The sequence below is a fragment of the Triticum dicoccoides genome, chromosome 2A, assembly GCF_002162155.2.
Source record: "Triticum dicoccoides isolate Atlit2015 ecotype Zavitan chromosome 2A, WEW_v2.0, whole genome shotgun sequence".
Classification (NCBI taxonomy): domain Eukaryota; kingdom Viridiplantae; phylum Streptophyta; class Magnoliopsida; order Poales; family Poaceae; genus Triticum; species Triticum dicoccoides.
The window spans coordinates 345,624,967-345,646,168 of NC_041382.1; positions in this window are offsets into that span (position 1 = coordinate 345,624,967).

Sequence of the window (21,202 nt, forward strand, 5' to 3'; positions counted from 1 at the left end):
GCTCACGACAGTCTCGTAGGAGGTTTCAGATGGCTCGTGGAGGCACGGACGGCAACATAGCATTGCCGGCGATCTCGGACGACCGAGGAGGAAGACGGCGGCATTCGGGTTGAAGCAGAGCTCCTAGCGCCGCTTGAGTCTGTGGAGAGGACGACGACGTCGTAGGAGAGCTCGTGAACAGCTTGGGGAGGCGAGGCAGTGGTTGTGGCCACGGCAATGGCGAGCGGTGGCGATGGTGGCGTTCGGTCGCGGGAGAGAGAGGGCAACAGAGGAGGGGATGAGCACAGGAGAGGGTGAGAGAGGTCCGGGGTGTCGTGGCGTCTCCAGGCACATCAGGGCAGCGGCAGGAAGCAGGAGGTGGCGTGCACGTGTGCGCGCACGGCGGCCACATGCCCTCCCGCCCACTGGCAGGAGGTTGAAGACAGTAGGAGGGAGGAGGAGGTGGGCTGGGCCGGCTGGCCTGTGGGTAAGTTGCCAGGTAAGTGGCCTAGGTGATGTTCTCTCTCTCTATTAATTCTATTTCTGTTTTCTATTTTTATTCCTCTATTTTGATTTAGTTTCTAAACCAAATCATTTTTGTAGCTTCTGAAAATTATTATGTGGCCTGATACAAAATATTCAGAGCCACTCACAAGTTTTCAGAATTATTGGAGCTATAAAAGTATTTACAGGAATTTATATCTCCAATTCAAATAAGTAAAGTATTGATTTAATTCAAAGACCCAAAATAAATATTTATGGGATTCCAAAAATATTGGTTTGAATTTTAACTCTTACCAATATTTTCACAGAGTAACAGGAACATCTCCTTGGACTCATTTGAGGAGAATTAAATGTTGATTATTTTTGAACTGATTTCTGATGGTTTCAACAAACCTCAATTCAACTTTCAGAAATTGTAGACATGATGCATGAGTGCAGATGCAACTATTTCACCCAGGTATTCTAGGGTTGTGACAACCGCTTCGCTTGGGAGTACAAGAATGCCGCGGACTAGATGCGGATGTATCCTGGTGTTGCCAATAATCTGACAGTCATGCGACACGCCTGGCTGTGAGAGCAGCTCTTCCACAAGGATGGCACCTTTCACTTTCTGGCAAGGATTATTCCATCACACATCAATTCTGCTTTGGACCAAATTCTCAAGTGGATGCCAGACTGCAATGCCAATTGATTCAAAACAGACTGCCCGCTGCCTGCTTGGAATATGAGATGAATTGGGCCTCAAGCTTAGAGGAGAGAGCCACCAGGAAGGAAGCAGACTTCACCAAGGGTACCAATGAGGAGGAGTAGGAGTACATCTGTAACAGGCTTGATTCAAAACAGACTGCCCGCTGCCTGCTTGGAAGACGAGATGAATTGGGCCTCAAGCTTAGAGGAGAGAGCCACCAGGAAGGAAGAAGACTTCACCAAGGGTACCAATGAGGAGGAGTAGGAGTACATCCGTAACAGGCTTGAGGAAGCCCGAAGGCTCAAGGCTGTCACGGCAGCTAGTGATGACGATGAAGGGAACTCCTCGGAGGACGAGCATGTTGATGAGGAGATCGCTGAGCTTGAGGCGCTAGGTGTCTCGGCTGCTGGGGCCAAGGCTGCCGAGGAAGAGGCTGCTAGGGAAGAGGGGGCCACGGCGCCCGAAGAGGAAGAAAGACTCGAAGCGGGCCCCCAAGCCCTAGAGTAGAAGCGTCGGCTCCACAAGAGAGGGAGCAGAGAACCAGTGGTACATTCTTCGTCACGGGCTGGGCCCAAGGTGAAAAAGACAACCACCAAGAACTACAAGGAAGACATTGTGCGCTGCCAGTCGGCCCGCCTTGCTCTGGCCCCGATTCCACCTTCCCGACAGTGGGTGGTGAAGGGTGTTGATCCCACACAACCATCAAGCCTGGCACCATCAGCGAGCTGGATCCCTCCACCACTTAAGAGGGCCAGGGAATAACCCCCGCCTCTTGTATACGAGATGGATGCCATGCTTGATGATGTAGAGTGAGGACAATCATTTGCTTCTCTTAATCCCAATAACTTTTTCCTTTGGGTTTATACTGATCCCATGATATTGGTCTTAATAGGGATGAAGATACTTTGGCCCAACGGGCCATGCGTGCCAAGACGATGAAGGAGTCGGGATCAGCTTCAGGGGTGTTGAACCGGCAAGGGGTTCCAGGGACGACCCTGTGTCCAGCCCCTAGGCTAGCCCACTGCGCGAAGGCATGGGCCATACCGGTCTTGCTGGGGTGGTCATGCTGAGGTTCTCGTGTCGCCCGCTAAGGGTACTGGCGGGAGCCCCCCAGAGAGAAACCCAGCAGCAAGCAATGACCACTTCGCTCCCCACAGCAAGCAACACCCAGGGTGGGGGATCTCCGGCAAAGGCTCCCTCTGCCGGGTCCATTCGTAATGAGGACACCCCCATGGAGGGAGAAGATGCGGGATGCCTGCCAGCAATAGGTACTGCCGGGGAAGGGGAAGTTTCTTCCCGCCAGCCACCCACAGGTAATCCAGTCTCCTCCGAATATATGTCAAGAATGCTCTTCTTTCTTAATCCTTGGTTCTGGTTTCTGGTCTTCATTTCCATCTTGTCTTCACTCCCTCACAGCCCCTATTTCTGAAGAAAAGGAACTCTTGGAGGAAGTGGTAGCCATAGGTAAGTATGCTGCTACAGAAGCCCTCAAAATTGCCACTGGAGAGGGTCATGCCGAGGCCTCCAAGGTCGCCCAAGGAACCCCAAGGGAAGAGAAGGAAATCCCTGGCAGCTCGACTAACCCCATTATGGAAGTAGAGGAGAAAGAGGCCCTTCAAAGTGATGCCTCAAACCTGAGGGTGACTCTCCTGGCAAGAAGCTTGGCATTGGTTGTAGCTCATCCAACTCCGATAGCCCCCAGCTCGTTAGCCCTTGCTGGGGTAAATTTTGATGAAGAAATCGGCTGCATACTGGCTCCCTTGACCCAAAAAACCAAGGAAGCGAGTGACCCTGGTAACAGCTCCAAGGACTTGGCCTTCCTGGAGACAGTAGCTCCCGGGCTTAAAAAAGTGTAGGAGAGGTATGACCAGAAGCGGAAAGTGATTCAGGACGAGCACAAAGCCTATGATTCATCCACTCAGCAACTGAAAGACAAGGCAGCGGAACTGCGCTCCTAGTACAATGCCCAGTCGTGCGAACTCAGGAACCAGGAGTAGAAAATGGCGGCTGCTCTAGAGAGAGTGCGTACTCGCAATACCAGGCTGACGGAGCGCGAGACGCAGCTCGGCGCCCAAACCAGGGATCTTGCCGCTCGTGAGTAGGCTCTGTCCGATGCCCTCCGTGCTAAGGATGATGAACTGGAAAACCTTGTTCAGCAGCACACCAAGCACCTAGAGGACAACCACAATAGGGCCATCGACTCACAGGCCCATGATGCGGCGTCCAAAGTGAAGGAAGTCTCCGATGACCTTGACACAGCCTCTGAGGCCAAATCAGAGCTCGAAACTCGCACGGGTAAACTGGAGGAACATGTTGCCGGGAACAAGAAGTAGATCGAGGTCCGCTGGGAAGAAGCACATAAAACAACCTCCATGCTAGAAAGGTTGCAATCGCAGCTTACATCCAAGGACCGGGATCTATAAACCGCCTCCACCACCATCAAAGATCTAAGCACCAAGCTCGCTACTCTTGAGAAAGATCTTGAGTAGGCCAAGGACCGTGAGAGTGCCTTGGCGCAAGAAGTCAATACTGCCGGAGCTCTTCGCAAGGACGCAAAAGACAAACTCAAGGACCAAGTTGAGCTATATTGTAGCACCCCGTATGTAACTTGCCTTATTTGTATTCCAACTCTTGCCTTTTCCGGCACTAAGTTATGATATTTTCCTCGTTGTCAGGTTCTTGTCTTCGTGTTGCTTTTATCTTTGTCTTGCATCTCATATCATGTCATCATGTGCATCGCATTTGCATACGTGTTCATCTCATGCATCCGAGCATTTTCCCCATTGACCGTTTTGCATTCCGGCGCTCCTATGTCCTCCGGTGTCCCTTTCTACCTATTTTCATGTGCGGGTGTTAAGCATTTTCGGATTGGACCGAGACTTGCCAAGCGGCCTTGGTTTACTACCGTAGACCGCCTGTCAAGTTTCGTGCCATTTGGACTTCGTTTGATACTCGAACGGTTAACCGAGGGACCGAAAAGGCCCCGTGTGTGTTGCAGCCCAACACCCCTCGAAAGTGGCCCAAAACCCACCTAAACCTCCTCCATCATCTAGATCGTTCGATCACGATTGCGTGGCCGAAAACCGTGCTCAATTTGGAGCCTCCTAGCACCTCCTACCTATAAAAAGGCCTCTCCCCCCGAAATCCCGGGTCTCTTCCACCACTAACCCTAGATCCCCCGTCCTTCCGCGCACCGGACACGTCCGGTCCAGCCGGACGCTTACCGCCCACTCCCGTCGCGACACGTGGTGCGCCGCCGGCCCGACGAGGCCCGGATCGCCCCCCCGAGCCCATCAGCTCCCTTCGCCGCCCGCGGGTCAACGCCGCCGACCCCGCCGATGCGCCTCCCCGCGCCTCCCCGCGCTAAACGCTGCCGTCTCTGGCAGCCCCGCCGGCGACCTTCCCCGCCCTTCGCCGCCCCGAGCCGGCGCCGCTCCGCTCCTCCCCGGTCCGCCTCATCACCGGCGAGAGGAGCCTCGCCGCCTCCCGTCTCCGGCCTCCTCCGCAACTCCGGCCATCGGATCCGGCTTCTCCTTCCTCCAGCGACCTCGACGAACTCCGGCGAACAGTGGTTCCGACGACCTCGTCATCCATGCCGATCTGGATCCGGATCTGAAACCCTAACCGGTTGACTTTTCGTCTAACTCCCAGATATTTTTAGCATTCTTCATCATGCCATATCTCTGTATCTGTGGCTCCATTTTGGGCGTGTAGCATATCAAATTGTTCGTCTCGATGAGTACTTCATTTCATCCCATTACACCATGTTCATTTGAGTTCATCTTGATGCCCTAAATGGTGTTGCAAGAGTGCTAGTTTATATTAGTTTCTGATGCTTATCAGTAATTGGACATTTGTCATTTTTTCCATGATTAATATGTGCCTCCTATGAACTTGAGCCCTACATGAGTTTGGAAGTATGACATGCCATCTTTACAGGGGTGTATGCCATGTATTTTTGTGATATTTGTGGTGACTAGCACAAGCATGCAAAGTAGCCCTCGTAATGTTGCTGATTTCAGGGACTTAGAAATATTCTAAGTCATTGCCCTGATAATATTTTTATGCCATGTATTCTTGTTGCTACAGAGTGATCCATGCCTCTTTTGAGCATGATCAGTAAGGATGTTTTGTAGATATTGTTGTGCTCTATCCATCCATGTCTTTGTTTGCAATTATGGAGCACCCTAGCTTGAGTCAATCGAGCTCTACTTTTGCTATAAAATGTTCCTGGCAGAATGTTTACGTGTTAAGCATTTTTGCCGAGGTTGTTGTAGTTGATCCATGCATGCTATGTTGTTGTTCTTGCCATGTTTAGCTTCTATGCCATTTCTACTTGCTGGGTGTATGCTTAGTTTTTCATGCAATGCCTTGTGGTGAGTGCATCGGGCTCGTAAACATGCCTACTTAATATCTGTTTTGCCATGTTCCAGTTTTCTACTAAGTCTGAATCTGTTAATGATAATTGCTATGTTCACATGGTTGCCATTGTATTTTCTGATCCCTTTTGGCTTATGGTCAGTAGGGAATTTTGTTGTATGCTTTGAGTAAATTCATGCCATGCCTTGCTTTTCCATGATATGTTCCTGTAGCATGTTGTTTTCTTGCCCTAAACATTGCTTCCTGATGTTAAATTCCTGACATGTTGTTATTTTCACTAAGTCTGTAACCCGATATCTTTTGCACTTTTGCCATGCTTGTTTGAACCTGTTATTGAGTGAACTAGCCGTAGCTCAGTGTTCATCTTTTGTCAAGCATCTTAAGTGGATCCCTGCCATGTATTTTGTTGCTATGTTAGAGTGCTGTAGCATGTTGTTCTTGATGCATTTAGATGGCCTCGTGCTGTAAATCATAGATCGGTGCCATATTTGTTTTGCTTGTCATTTGCAAACCGTGCATCCGATTCCGGTGATCTTTATATCGATTTCGACCGAAATAAACTCATCTTTCCAGTGGAACTCTTGGTTTTCCAGGTTGAGGCCAGCTTCAATCTTTCCTTTCCGAAACATGCATATGCATCGCATATCACATCCCGCATATCATACCATGTTTTGCATCATGTTATTTGTAAATTGCACGTGGTTGATTGTGTCTCCCTTTGCTTGTGTTCTTGCTTGGGTAGAGCCGGGAGACGAGTACGTGATCGAGGAGCCGGTTGAGTACGTTTACAAGGATCAAGCTAACGTCAACTCGGAGAACTTTGCAGGCAAGATGACCATACCCTCGAAATCACTTCTATCTTTGCTTGCTAGATGCTCGCTCTTTTGCTCTGCCTATGCTGCGATACCTACCACTTGCTTATCATGCCTCCCATATTGACATGTCAAACCTCTAACCCACATTGTCCTAGCAAATCGTTGTTTGGCTATGTTACCGCTTTGCTCAGCCCTCTTATAGTGTTGCTAGTTGCAGGTGAAGATTGGAGTTTGTTCCTTGTTGGAAGATGTTTATTGTTGGGATATCATTATATTATCTTGTCTATTTTAATGCACCTATATACTTGGTAAAGGGTGGAAGGCTCGCCTTATACCTGGTGTTTTGTTCCACTCTTGCCGCCCTAGTTTCCGTCATACCGGTGTTATGTTCCTTGATTTTGCGTTCCATACACGGTTGGGTTATAATGGGAACCCCTTGACAGTTCACCTTGAATAAAACTCCTCCAGCATGGCCCAACCTTGGTTTTACCATTCACCACCTAGCCTCTTTTTCCCTTGGGTTCCGCGGACTCAAGGGTCATCTTTATTTTAAACCCCCAGGCCAGTGCTCCTCTGAGTGTTGGTCCAATTTGTCAGCCGCCAGTTGCCACCAGGGGCAACTCTGGACTGGCCTGCCAGAAGTTTGGACAATCCGGTGTGCCCTGAGAATGAGATATCTGCAGCTCCTATCGGGGTTTGTAGGCACATTCGGGCGGCTTCGCTGGTTTAGTTTTACCATTGTCGAAATGTCTTGTAACCGGGAATCCGAGTCTGATCGGGTTGTCTTGGGAGAAGGAATATCCTTCGTTGACTGTGAGAGCTTGTGATGGGCTAAGTTGGGACACCCCTGTAGGGATTTGAACTTTCGAAAGCCGTGCCCGCGGTTACGGGCAGATGGGAATTTGTTAATGTTCGGTTGTAGAAAACCTGAAACTTAACTTAATTAAAATGAATCGACAGAGTGTGTGGCCGTGATGGTCTCTTTTCGGCGCAGTCCGGGAAGAGAACACGGTCTCGAGTTATGCTTGAACGTAGATTGTTCTAGGATCACTTCTTGAACATAGTTAATCGGTCGTGCCTTGCCTTCTCTTCTCGCTCTCATTTGCGTATGTTAGCCACCATGCATGCTAGTGCTTGCTGCAGCTCCACCTCATACCTTTTACCCTTCCTATAAGCCTAAATAGTCTTGATCACGAGGGTGTGAGATTGCTGAGTCTCCGTGACTCACAGATTCCTTCCAAAACCAGATGCAGGGACCGATGATACCGCTCCAGGAGATTCGACTGAGCTCAAGTGGGATTTTTATGAGGACTCAGGACGATACTACGTTTCCTTTCTAGACGGTCAGTAGTGGTGCCCAGTTAGGGCGATCGGGGACTTTGTTGCATTTGGGGTTATCTTTATTTTGGTTCCGTAGTCAGACCTTGATTGTATCTGGATGAATGTAATGATATTTATGCTATTGTGTGACGTAGCGAGTGTAAGCCAACTATGTACCTTTTTCCCTTATTCATTACATGGGTTGTGTGAAGATTACCTCACTTGCGAGATTTCTTACAATGCGGTTATGCCTCTAAGTCGTGCTTTGACATGTGGGAGATATAGCCGCATCGTGGGCGTTACAAGTTGGTATCAGAGCCTTCCCCGACTTAGGGCCCCCCTGCTTGATCGAATCGCTGGCGTTGTTGAGTCTAGAAAAATGTTTGAGTCATTTAGGTTTATATATATCGGAGAGTAGGATTCTTTTTACTCCTCAGTCCCTTCGTCGCTCTGGTGAGGCATCCTGACGTAGAGTTTTGACTCTTCTCTTCTCAAATTTCACTAAAAATTTTAGGATCACGCGGATATCTTGGAATTGTTCCGATGGTTTTGTGACGAGAACATTGTTCTTGGTGCCTCCTAACATTTAGGGGTTGTGGCAGTGTCCCGGGGAGTTGAGCTCCGAGGTGTTGTCATCACAATTTTATCGTTGCAATTCTGGAATACCTGAGTTTCGCCGACATCGAAAATCTCTTTTATGTAGTTGTTGGTGAGATAACCTCGACGCCACCCAGTACTGGGGCGGGAGTTCGGGAGTATTGCCATAACTCGTATAACGGATGCTTTTCGAAGGTTGAGGTAAATGATTTTCGAAGGTTTATTGGTTATGTGTTGAAGGATGGATACAGCTGGATGTAGGATTTGCTAGCTTTGGGTGAGATATTATGCTTCCCCTGTATCCCGAACACCTGATTGCATAACTGGAAAGGTTCGGGAGTTTTATAGGTGGGAATTCATGTAGCTCTAATATTTCTTCCGCGGATATTTGGTTTGTGATTGGGTAATCCTCACCATGTATTTGTTCTTGTCTGTACCTTGTTGTTTTATTCTTCTACCTCTATCTAAGTGGCTTCTAAATTTATGGAAGTGTGACCATTTCAATTGGAATGCATTCGTTCATTTTGTTCAGATGTTAAGACTATATGCTGCAATTTTGATCCATTTGATTCAGCTTGAATATATGTCTGCCAAGATGCTAACGGATGTCACCCTCTTCAGGATGGCTCCTCCAACGCATCAAAATCCTGAACCACCACCTCCACCTCCGGAGGCATGGAAAGCTGTGATGGCCGCTACCAATGCCAACACGCAGCTGATCGCAACTCGTGCAAGAGCGCAACCAAGGGAATCAAGGCCGTGGCAACAATCAGAATCAGTTTGCTACACTCAACCAGTTCCTCGCAAACCAGCCAAAGACCTTCAGTAACTGTGTCGAGGCAACAAACGCTGATGATTGGCTCGTGGGTAACTGCAAGCATTTCGAGTGCAGCAACGTCAGGCCTGAGGACTTTGTCAAGTTTGCCTTGTTCCAACTCAAAGACCAAGCTGCAGAATGGTAGCAGCAATACAAAGATTCTAGAGGAGGTCATGTGATTACCTGGGATGAATTCCGCCAAGAGTTCAAAGCTCACCAGATTCCTCAGAGTGTTGTTGAGAGCAAGCATGAGGAGTTCCGCAATCTGAAGCAAGTCAGCTTGTCTGTTTACCAGTATAACATCATGTTCCAGAAGCTCGCTCGTTTCGCTAAGCAAGACGTCCCTGACGAGAAGAGCATGATTTATCAGTTCAGGGGTGGCCTCAGAGAAGATCTCCAACTAGCTCTCGTGCTTGTTGAGCCGCAGAAGTACGATGAGTTCTACAATATGGCATTGAAACAAGAGACTGCTCAACTCAAGTGCGATGCTTCCAAGAAACGAGTCAGGGATGTAACTCCTTCTTCCTCAACTCAAGTGGCAACTAAGCAGCAAAAGTATTGGTTGCCTCCTCCTCCTCCGTTCCGTCAGCCTTATCAGCAGAAGAGCAAAGGTGGCAATGGATCTTCCCACCCACCCAACCCAGGCTTTCAGAACAAGACTTCGTCTCAAGCTTGAAGATCAAGTGCTCCGTATCACCGTCTGCTTTCAGAGGTCACGTGCAACAAGTGTCAGCAGAAGGGTCACTATGCCAACAAATGCTTCAATCAGAGGCGTCTTCCTCCTCCCCCTGTGAGATCTGCTAGCACCGCAATGGTCAAGCATAACCCCAAGTCTGCAAAGGTCAACTTGATGAACGCAACTCAGGTAGAGGACTCGTCAGATGTGATCATGGGTAACCTTCCTGTTAACGATATCCCTGCAAAAGTTCTTTTTCACACTGGTGCATCACATTGTTTCATTTCAAGACCATTTGCATCTAAGCATGAGTTTCCTTTCCAAGATTTGCTTAGACAGTTATTAGTTGTTTCTCCGGGTAAATTCATGAACGCAAGCTCTATGGTCCCGGATGTTACTATCACGTTGGGAGACTATAAGTTTCTGTCTTCTCCAATGGTCCTTGGTAACTCGGATATTGATCTTATTCTCAAAATGGACTGGCTTTCTAAGCACAAGGCTTAGCTTGATTGTGCTGCCAGGCAGATTCAATTGACACATTCCTCTGAGGATGTAATCGTCTTTGTTGCTCGGGATTATACCATTCAACTGTTTTCTCTCAATGAGAAGGGTGAGCTGGATGCCATCTCTCAGATTCTAGTCGTTTGTGAGTACCAAGACATCTTTCCAGAAGAGCTTCCAGGAATGCCTCCGCACCGGCCAGTTGAATTCATCATAGATCCTGAGCCTGGCACGGAACCTATTTGCAAACGTCCTTACAAGCTTGGACCTGAAGAGTTGAAGGAGCTGAAGAAGCAACTCGATATTCAAGAGCGTATGGGTCTCATCCGACCAAGTTCTTCTCCATGGGGTTGTGGTGTTCTTTTTGTCAAGAAGCAGGATGGAACGAACCGACTTTGTGTCGACTCCCGTCCATTGAACAAGAAGACCATAAAGAACAAGTACCCACTTCCCAACATCAATGAGCTTTTTGAACAACTCAAAGGTGCTCAAGTACTCTCCAAGCTTGATCTCCGTATGGGCTATCATCAGATTCACATTCGTGAAGAAGATATCCCCAAGACAGCATTCAGAACAAGCTATGGTTCATATGAATACACTGTCATGTCTTTCGGCCTTGTCAATGCTCCTCCAACTTTCTCTCGCATGTTGAACTTCATCTTCGATGCCTACACAAATGACTTCGTCTTGGTCTACCTCGATGATATTTTGGTCTTTTCCAAGAACAAGGAGGTTCCTGCCAAACACTTGAGATTGGTGCTGGATAAACTCAGAGAACATCAGTTCTATGCGAAGTTTTCAAAGTGCGAGTTTTGGCTCGATGAGGTTCTCTACCTTGGGCATATCATCTCTGCCAAGGGCATAGCTGTTAATCCTAAGAAGGTGTCTGCAATTGTGAATTGGGAACCACCTCAGAACGTTAAGCAACTCCGCAGCTTCCTTGGGCTTGCAAGCTACTGTCGAAGGTTCGTTGAGAACTTCTCAAAGATCGCGAAGCCTCTTTCCAACCTCCTCGAGAAGCATGTGAAGTATGTCTGGTCGCCTGAATGTGACATCGCTTTCAACACCCTGAAAGAGAAGTTAGTCACTGCTCCAGTTCTGACTCCTCCTGATGAATCCAAACCGTTTGAAGTCTTCTGTGATGCTTCCCTTCAAGGTCTTGGTGCAGTGTTGATGCAAGAGAAGAAAGTTGTTGCCTATACCTCTCGCTAGTTGAAGCCCAATGAAAAGAACTACACCACACATGACCTCGAGTTGGCGGCAGTTGTCCATGCTCTTTTAACATGGAGACATCTCTTGTTGGGAAGAAAAGTGGACATCTTCACTGATCATAAGAGTCTCAAGTACATCTTCACTCAGCCAAACCTCAACTTCAAGCAAACTACTTGGGTCGAAATGATTCAAGAGTATAATCCGAGTATCGAATATACTCTAGGCAAGGCCAATGTAATTGCTGACGCATTGAGTAGGAAGGCTTACTGCAACAGTTTGATTATCAAGCCTTACCAACCAGAGCTTTGTGAAGCTTTCCGCACACTTAATCTTCAAGTTGTTCCTCAAGGATTTCTTGCCAACCTCCAAGTATCTCCTACTTTGGAAGATCAGATTCGTGAGGCTCAACTTCTTGATGCTATGGTGAAGAAGGTGAAGATTGGGATTGCCAAGAGTCAACCCAAGTACAAGTGCTATCGTCTTGATGACAAGGATACTCGATTCTTCGAGGATCACATTGTTGTGCCTAAAGGTGACCTTTGTAAAGTCATTATGAACGAGGCTCACAATTCACTCCTCTCTATTCACCCTGGAAGTACAAAGATGTACCAGGACCTCAAGCAGTTGTATTGGTGGACTCGAATGAAGCGCGAGATTTCTCAGTTCATGAATGAATGTGATGTCTGCAGAAGAGTGAAAGCAGAACACCAACGACCAGCTGGTCTCCTCCAACCTCGTGCCATTCCAGAATGGAAGTTTGACCATATTGAGATGGAATTCGTGACTGGATTTCCAAAGTCCAAGCGTGACAATGATGCTATCTTCGTTGTCATCGACAAGCTCACTAAAGTGGCTCATTTTCTTCCTATCAAAGAATCTATCACAACAGCTCAGTTGGCAAAGCTATATACCTCCAGGATTGTCTCCCTGCACGGCATTCCATAGTTGATATCTTCAGATCGTGGGAGCATCTTCACCTCTAAGTTCTGGGATTCTTTTCAGAAGGCCATGGGCACCAACATTCTCTTCAGCACAACTTTTCATCCTCAAACCAGTGGCCAAGTCGAGCGAGTAAACCAAATTCTTGAAGATATGCTCAGGGCTTGTGTCATCTCTTTCGGTTTGAAGTGGGAAGATTGTCTTCCATATGCCGAGTTCTCCTACAACAACAACTTCCGAGCGAGTTCGGGCAAGGCCCCATTTGAGATTCTCTATGGCAGGAAGTGTCGTACTCCTCTTAACTGGTCAGAGACTGGTGAACGCCAATTTCTTGGTAATGACTTGATCACAGAGGCTGAAGAAATGTGCAAAGTCATTCGTGATAATCTCAAAGCCACGCAATCGCGCCAGAAGAGTTACTATGATAGCAAGCATCGTGACTTGGCTTTCGAGATCGGAGACCATGTCTACCTCCGCGTCTCTCCAATGAAAGGTACTCGTTGCTTTGGTATCAAAGGGAAGCTTGCCCCGAGATACGTGGGTCCTTTCAAGATCATTGGCAAAAGAGGCAATCTCGCCTATCAACTTGAGCTTCCATCCAACTTTGCAAACATGCACGACGTGTTTCACGTGTCTCAACTTCGCAAGTGTTTCAAGACTCCTGACCGCACCATCAACTTTGAAGAGATTGATCTCCAAGAAAACATGTCTTATCATGAGCACCCCGTTGCTATTCTTGAAGAAACTGAGCGCAAGACTCGCAACAAGTCTATCAAATTCCTCAAAGTCAAGTGGTCACATCATTCCGACCATGAATCCACCTGGGAACGCGAGGACCACCTCCGTTCTGTGTACCCGGAGTTTTTCCAGTCCTAGATCTCGGGACGAGATCCTTTCGTAGTGGTGGAGTGTTGTAACACCCCGTATGTAACTTGCCTTATTTGTACTCCAACTCTTTCCTTTTTCGGCACTAAGTTATGATATTTTCCTCGTTGTCGGGTTCTTGTCTTCGTCTTGCTTTTGTCTTTGTCTTGCATCTCATATCATGTCATCATGTGCATCACATTTGCATACGTGTTCATCTCATGCATCCGAGCATTTTCCCCGTTGTCCGTTTTGCATTCCGATGCTCCTATGTCCTCTGGTGTCCCTTTCTACCTATTATCGTGTGCGGGTGTTAAGCATTTTTGGATTGGACCGAGACTTGCCAAGCGGCCTTGCTTTACTACCGGTAGACCGCCTGTCAAGTTTCGTGCCATTTGGACTTCTTTTGATACTTCAACAGTTAACCGAGGGACCGAAAAGGCCTCGTGTGTGTTGCAGCCCAACACCCCTCCAAAGTGGCCCAAAACCCACCTAAACTTCCTTCATCATCTAGATCGTTCGATCACGATCGTGTGGCCGAAAAGCGTGCTCAATTTGGAGCCTCCTAGCTCCTCCTGCCTATAAAAAGGCCGCTCCCCCCGAAATCCTGGGTCTCTTCCACCACTAACCCTAGATCCCCCGGTCCGGCCGGACGCTTCGCCGCCGCCCACTCCCGCCGCGACACGTGGCGCGCAGCCGCTCCCTCCGCCGCTGGCCCGACGAGGCCCGGATCGGGCCCCCCCGAGCCCATCTGCTCCCTTCGCCGCCCGCGGGTCAACGCCGCCGTCTTCGGCAGCCCCGCCGGCGACCTCCGCCGCCCTTCGCAGCCTCAAGTCGGCGCCGCTCCACTCTGCCCTGGTCCGCCTCATCGCCGGCGAGAGGAGCCTCGCCGCCTCCCGTCTCTGGCCTCCTCCGCAACTCCGGCCACCGGATCCGGCTTCTCCTTCCTCCAGCGACCTCGACGAACTCCGGCGAACAGTGGTTCCGGCGACCTCGCCATCCATGCCGATCTGGATCCGGATCTGAAGCCCTAACCGGTTGAATTTTCGTCTAACTCCCAGATATTTTTAGCATTCTTCGTCATGCCATATCTGTGCATCCGTGGCTCCGTTTTGGGTGTGTAGCATATCAAATTGTTCGTCTCGACGAGTACTTCATTTCATCCCGTTGCACCATGTTCATTTGAGTTCATCTTGATGCCCTAAATGTTGTTGCAAGAGTGCTAGTTTATATTAGTTCCAGATGCTTATCCATAATTGGACATTTGTCATTTTTGCCATGATTAATATGTGCCTCCTATGAACTTGAGCCCTACATGAGTTTGGAACTATGCCATGCCATCTTTACAGGGGTGTATGCCATGTATTTTTGTGATCTTTGTCGTGACTAGCACAAGCATGCAAAGTAGCCCTCGTAATGTTGCTGATTTGAGGGACTTAGAAATATTCTAAGTCATTGCCCTGATAATATTTTTATGCCATGTATTCTTGTTGCTACAGAGTGGTCCATGCCTCTTTTGAGCATGATCAGTAAGGATGTTTTGTAGATATTGTTGTGCTCTATCCATCCATGTCTTTGTTTGCAATTATGGATCACTCTAGCTTGAGTCAATCGAGCTCTACTTTTGCTATAAAATGTTCCTGGAAGAATGTTTACATGTTAAGCATTTTTGCCGAGGTTGTTGTAGTTGATCCATGCATGCTATGTTGTTGTTCTTGCCATGTTTAGCTTCTATGCCATGTCTACTTGCTGGGTGTATGCTTAGTTTGTCATGCACTGCCTTGTGGTGAGTGCATCGAGCTCGTAAACATGCCTACTTAATATTTGTTTTGCCATGTTCCAGTTTTCTACCAAGTCTGAATCTGTTAACGATAATTGCTATGTTCAAATGGTTGCCATTGTATTTTCTGATCCCTTTTGGCTTATGGTCTATAAGGTACTTTTGTTGTATGCTTTGAGTAGCTTCATGCCATGAATTGCTTTGCCATGATATGTTCCTGTAGCATGTTGTTTTCTTGCGCTAAACATTGCTTCCTGATGTTAAATTCCTGACATGTTATTTTCACTAAGTCTGTAACCTGATATCTTTTGCACTTTTGCCATGCTTGTTCTAACCTGTTATTGAGTGAACTAGCCGTAGCTCAGTGTTCATATTTTGTCAAGCATCTTGAGTGGATACCTGCCATGTATTTTTTTGCTATGTTAGTGTGCTTTAGTATGTTGTTCTTGATGCATTTAGATGGCATCGTGCTGTAAATCGCAGATCGGTGCCATATTTGTTTTGCTTGTCATTTGCAAACCGTGCATCCGATTCCGGTGATCTTTATATCGATTTCGACTGAAATCAACTCATCTTTCCAGTGGAACTCTTGGTTTTCCAAGTTGAGGCCAGGTTCAATATTTCCTTTCCGAAACATGCATATGCATCGCATATCATATCCCGCATATCATACCATGTTTTGCATCATGTTGTTTGTGCACTGCACGTGGTTGATTGTGTCTTCCTTTGCTTGTGTTCTTGCTTGGGTAGAGCCGGGAGATGAGTACATGATCGACGAGCCCGTTGGGTACATTTACGAGGATCAAGCTAATGTCAACTCGGAGAACTTTGCAGGCAAGATGACCATACCCTCGAAATCACTTCTATCTTTGCTTGCTAGATGCTCGCTCTTTTGCTATGCCTATGCTACGATACCTACCACTTGCTTACCATGCCTCCCATATTGACATGTCAAACCTCTAACCCACCTTGTCCTAGCAAACCGTTGTTTGTTGTTTGGCTATGTTACCGCTTTGCTCAGCCCCTCTTACAACGTTGCTAGTTGCAGGTGAAGATTGGAGTTTGTTCCTTTTCGGAACATGTTTATTGTTGGGATATCATTATATTATCTTGTCTATTTTAATGCACCTATGTACTAGGTAAAGGGTGGAAGGCTCGGCCTTATGCCTGGAGTTTTGTTCCACTCTTGCCGCCCTAGTTTCCATCATACCGATGTTATGTTCCTTGATTTTGCGTTCCTTACACAGTTGGGTTATAATGGGAACCCCTTGACAGTCCGCCTTGAATAAAACTCCTCCAGCATGGCCCAACCTTGGTTTTACCATTCGCCACCTAGCCTCTTTTTCCCTTGGGTTCCGCGGACTCAAGGGTCATCTTTATTTTAAACCCCCAGGCCAGTGCTCCTCTGAGTGTTGGTCCAATTTGTCAGCCGCCAGTTGCCACCAGGGGCAACTCTGGACTGGCCTGCCAGAAGTTTGGACAATCCGGTGTGCCCTGAGAATGAGATATCTGCAGCTCCTATCGGGGTTTGTAGGCACATTCGGGCGGCTTCGCTGGTTTAGTTTTACCATTGTCGAAATGTCTTGTAACCGGGATTCCGAGTCTGATCGGGTTGTCTTGGGAGAAGGAATATCCTTCATTGACCGTGAGAGCTTGTGATGGGCTAAGTTGGGACACCCCTGCAGGGATTTGAACTTTCTAAAGCCGTTCCCGTGGTTATGGGCAGATGGGAATTTGTTACTGTCCGGTTGTAGAAAACCTGAAACTTAACTTAATTAAAATGAATCAACAGAGTGTGTGGCCGTGATGGTCTCTTTTTGGCGGAGTCCGGGAAGAGAACACGGTCCCGAGTTATGCTTGAACGTAGGTTGTTCTAGGATCACTTCTTGATCATAGTTAATCGATCGTGCCTTGCCTTCTCTTCTCGCTCTCATTTGCATATGTTAGCCACCATACATGCTAGTGCTTGCTGCAGCTCCACCTCATACCTTTTACCCTTTCTATAAGCTTAAATAGTCTTGATCTCGAGGGTGTTAGATTGCTAAGTCCCCGTGACTCACAGATTCCTTCCAAAACCAGATGCAGGGACCGATGATACCGCTCCAGGAGATTCGGCTGAGCTCAAGTGGGAGTTCGATGAGGACTCAGGACGATACTATGTTTCATTTCCAGACGATCAGTAGTGGTGCCCAGTTAGGGCGATCGGGGACTTTGTTTCATTTGGGGTTGTCTTTATTTTGGTTCCATAGTCGGACCTTGATTGTATCTGGATGAATGTAATGATATTTATGCTATTGTGTGACGTGGCGAGTGTAAGCCAACTATGTACCTTTTTCCCTTATTCATTACATGGGTTGTGTGAAGATTACCCCACTTGCGACATTGCTTACAATGCGGTTATGCCTCTAAGTCGTGCTTCGACACGTGGGAGATATAGCCGCATCGTGGGCGTTACATATATAGCCTCTGGTCAAAGAGCCTGGTGAACACAGCGGAGCGCATCTCCTCCCAGATAGCCAATATGAACATGAAGAGCTCGACTTTCTTCGTCAACAAGCATGAGGCCCCGATCGTCAAACTAACACATTTCTTTGAGGGGCTCATTGAAGGGCTAAAGATGTACGAGGATGACAAATCAGCCTCCTTTGTCAGTGAGTCTCGTATGTTTTGTCAGGACGCTATCTTCACTCTCCTTGTCAATAATGTGTAGCACCATCCCGACGTTGACATCTCCGATGCTTTCAAGAGGCTGCCGGCCGGGACGGACACCTCGCCCTTGGCCGACAAGGTCCTTCGTGCCCCTAATCCAAGGATGACGCTGGGACTAGCTTATCTTGCTATGTTTTCTAAGATGCTGCCGACAAAAAGACACATTTCGGCCTTAGGTTAGGCCTTGCTACTTTCTGTGATGTAATAGTACTTTTAAGTAGTTGCATGGAGAAATGCTATCCTTTAAGTTTATGTTGCTCTTCGTTTTTGTATGATTCTGAATCCTGTGCATGCTGGGAGCCTGCCGGGGCAGACGCTAGCTATGCTGTTGTTGGGAGCAGGCCCTTAGCATTCTTGGAAGCGTAGGCGCCACCGGCAAGTTTCCCTTTGACGTTCTTGGTATGGCTGCCTAGTCTGTTGAGTGGACTCGAAATAGACTAGGACGCAAGCGAGAATGGAAGAGTCCCTCCGAATATGGATATCTCAAACAAAATGCTAGGCTTTAAACCAAAGGAGTCGCAAAGGACACGCAAAGAGAATCCAAAAACTAGAAAAGGTGTTGTAACTTATCTTTCTCTTTATCTGGCAGTTGTTATTGTTGCAAGGGCGCAAGTCCTCCCTTCTCCCGGGAATCCCTCACACAGAAGGTAATGCTCAACACCTGTGCAACGCGATTACGAGGCACCAACGTGTGTGGCGAGACTTGCCGGAACAGGACGAAAACAAGCCCTGCCGCAGTTCCCTTTCATGGATGTGCTGCTCCGTGGGTTGGGGCGGGGGCCCGATGGACTCACCGCGGCTAACGGCCTAGCTAAATGTTCATTTCCGCGGAAAGAACGCCTGCATCGCTAGGAACAACTCATAAGTGATCGGGTCCGCCATCCCCTTATCACGCTGCTGCGCCGCCGCACGAATGTGGTCGTGGCAGGAGTGATAGCAGCACTGCTTACGATGGTCGTGCTGCCCATCATGCCCAACTTATCCACCACGTCTGCGGCATCTGCGGCGCCCGTGGCCGCAGGCCGAGGGACTGACGAATCAGGGAACAGCACCACTGCTCGGTTCTTCCCTCCTTGCGAGCCATGGTTGATAAAGATTGACAAAGATCGACACGCTGGCTACTGCTTCATGTTCGCACAAGATACACCCCCTACCTGGCATGCCAAAGATGTAGGCATGGAAGAACTACCACCTATGGGGCATAGGAGCCCCTTTGTGGTTCCGCATGGGGTCGGTCACTTTGCACAAAGAGTAGAAATAGCAGGGGACAACACGGCGATGGACTCTCTCTTTTTACCTAGGTTCGGGCCGCTTTGCAGCGTAAAACCCTACTCCTGCTATGGTGGTGGATTGATCTGGGGGAACACAAAGGCTTGACGCGCTCAGTCCTGACAAGGTTGCCTTGGGAGAGTGACGTGAGCGTACAAGTTTTGTGGGATCAAATGTCTGAACCCCTTGCTAGGTCGCCTCGGGCCACCTTTTATAGGTTAAGGGGCGACCGCAATGGCAAAATAGTCATTTCAACATGGTTAGATAGCTAACAGTGCTATCATACCTAACTCTGGTAGTTAGAACAAAGTGTATTAAATGCACTGCTAGGGGTCGTGCTGAGGGTGAAGCTCGACAAGCCTGCCGCGTCGCTTATCTGCCTCTTCTTATCAGCTTGACACGCCTCCTGGACGGGTGTCAATAAAGCTAATCTCTTCTCCTCCATGGCGCCACGTGCTTGATAGGATCCACCTTGTTGCCTAGTACCTTGACACTGCACTGATTAGGGACCTGGGTGCGATAAGGTGGAGTGATGGCATTTTGGTGAAGGTTTATCGACAAAGGAGCCTGGTGGGGTTTGGTCTTGGTGGCCCCTGCAACCCTGCTAGGGCGAATCTAGACTTGTCCTCAGGCGCGGCCTCGAACAGGCCAGGCTCTCCAGCCCGGCAAGGGAGGCATTCCCAAGGTGGCCTTCTGCTATCTTGTTCTTCTTGGATATCTAGTGTGCCCGGCAAGGTAGTTTGCCTGCAAGTCTGCGCACTGGTCAGGGGGAAACAAATACCCATGTTTGTGTACATCGTCAGGAGCATGGTGCTTCCCCTTGGGCATGGGCTTGATCGCGGTTCGGCCGTTCCACTAGCACGAAGCATGGGGCTTCCACCAGGGCGTGGGCGTGATCGCAACTTGATCATTCCGCCAGCGCGGAGCATGGGGCTTCCACTTGTGCATGGGCGGGAGGTCTCGCATGCCCGTGAGGCAAACACAACGAGAGTCTCCAGGGCGTGTACATCCCCATTCCGTTTGTACACATGATGGTCACGTGTATAATTTGTGGAGGTGTTGGATGTTCTAAGCGTTGGGCACAAGAACTCTGTCCTCCGTCTCCAAGCAGGCAACGCCTGGCCTGGAGACATGAGTGACCCTGAAAGGGCCTTCACACATGGGAGAGAGCTTGTGGAGCCCCTCTACTGAGAGGATCTGGCATAGGACGAGGTCTCCCACCTCGAGGGTATGAGGGCAGGTCTTGCGGCTGTGGTAATGATGTAAGGCCTGTTGGTACCTTGCGACGCGAAGGCGGCCTGGCGGCGGCTTTCCTCCAGGAGTAGTAGGTCATCCTCCCACGAGTCGTCCTAATGCATCTCATCAAACGCAAGGACTCACGGGGAGCCATGCTTAAGCTTCGAGGGAAGGACCGCCTCGGCCTGGTAGACGAGGAAGAATGGGGTCTCGCCGGTGGGCTTAGTTATCGTGGTGCGGATGGACCACAACACTAACTGCAGCTCACGAACTAGCCCTTATCGTATGCCTCGAGCTTCTTCTTGAAGCTCCTTGTCTTGAGGCCCTTGAGGACCTCAGCGTTGGCGCACTCAACCTGGATGTTACTCTGCCGGTGTGCCACAAAGCGTAGCATATTTGCGTGCCGATGTTAGCATAGTAGGACTTGAAGAGGCCGCTCATGAACTGAGAGCCATTGTCGGTGTTGATGTGGTTGGGCACCACAAATTGGCTCACGAGGCCCTTGATGAACTTGATGGCTGAGCCTTTCAGGATGGTGCTCATAAGCTTGACCTCCGCCCTCTTGGTGAATTTGTCGATGGCGACATAGAGGTAGCGGTAGGCAGTAGCCGCACACAGGAAAGGGCCCAGTATGTCCAGCCCCCAGGCCACAAAGGGCCATTTAACGCCCCAGGTCCGATGCGCCAAGTGTCTCTGAATTATTCGCTATCGTTGCCATGTCATTTGCTTGCGTGTTGCATTTTTCCATGTCATCATGTGCATCTCACGTGCATTGATGTTCATCTTTTGCATCCGCTCGCTTTCTCCGTTGTCCGTTTCGGAATCGGACACTCTCACTTGCACCCGTTGCACCTCTCAGACCTTGTTTCGTGACCGGGATAAGAACGTTCCCGAAATGGGCCCAAATCTGTCGAGT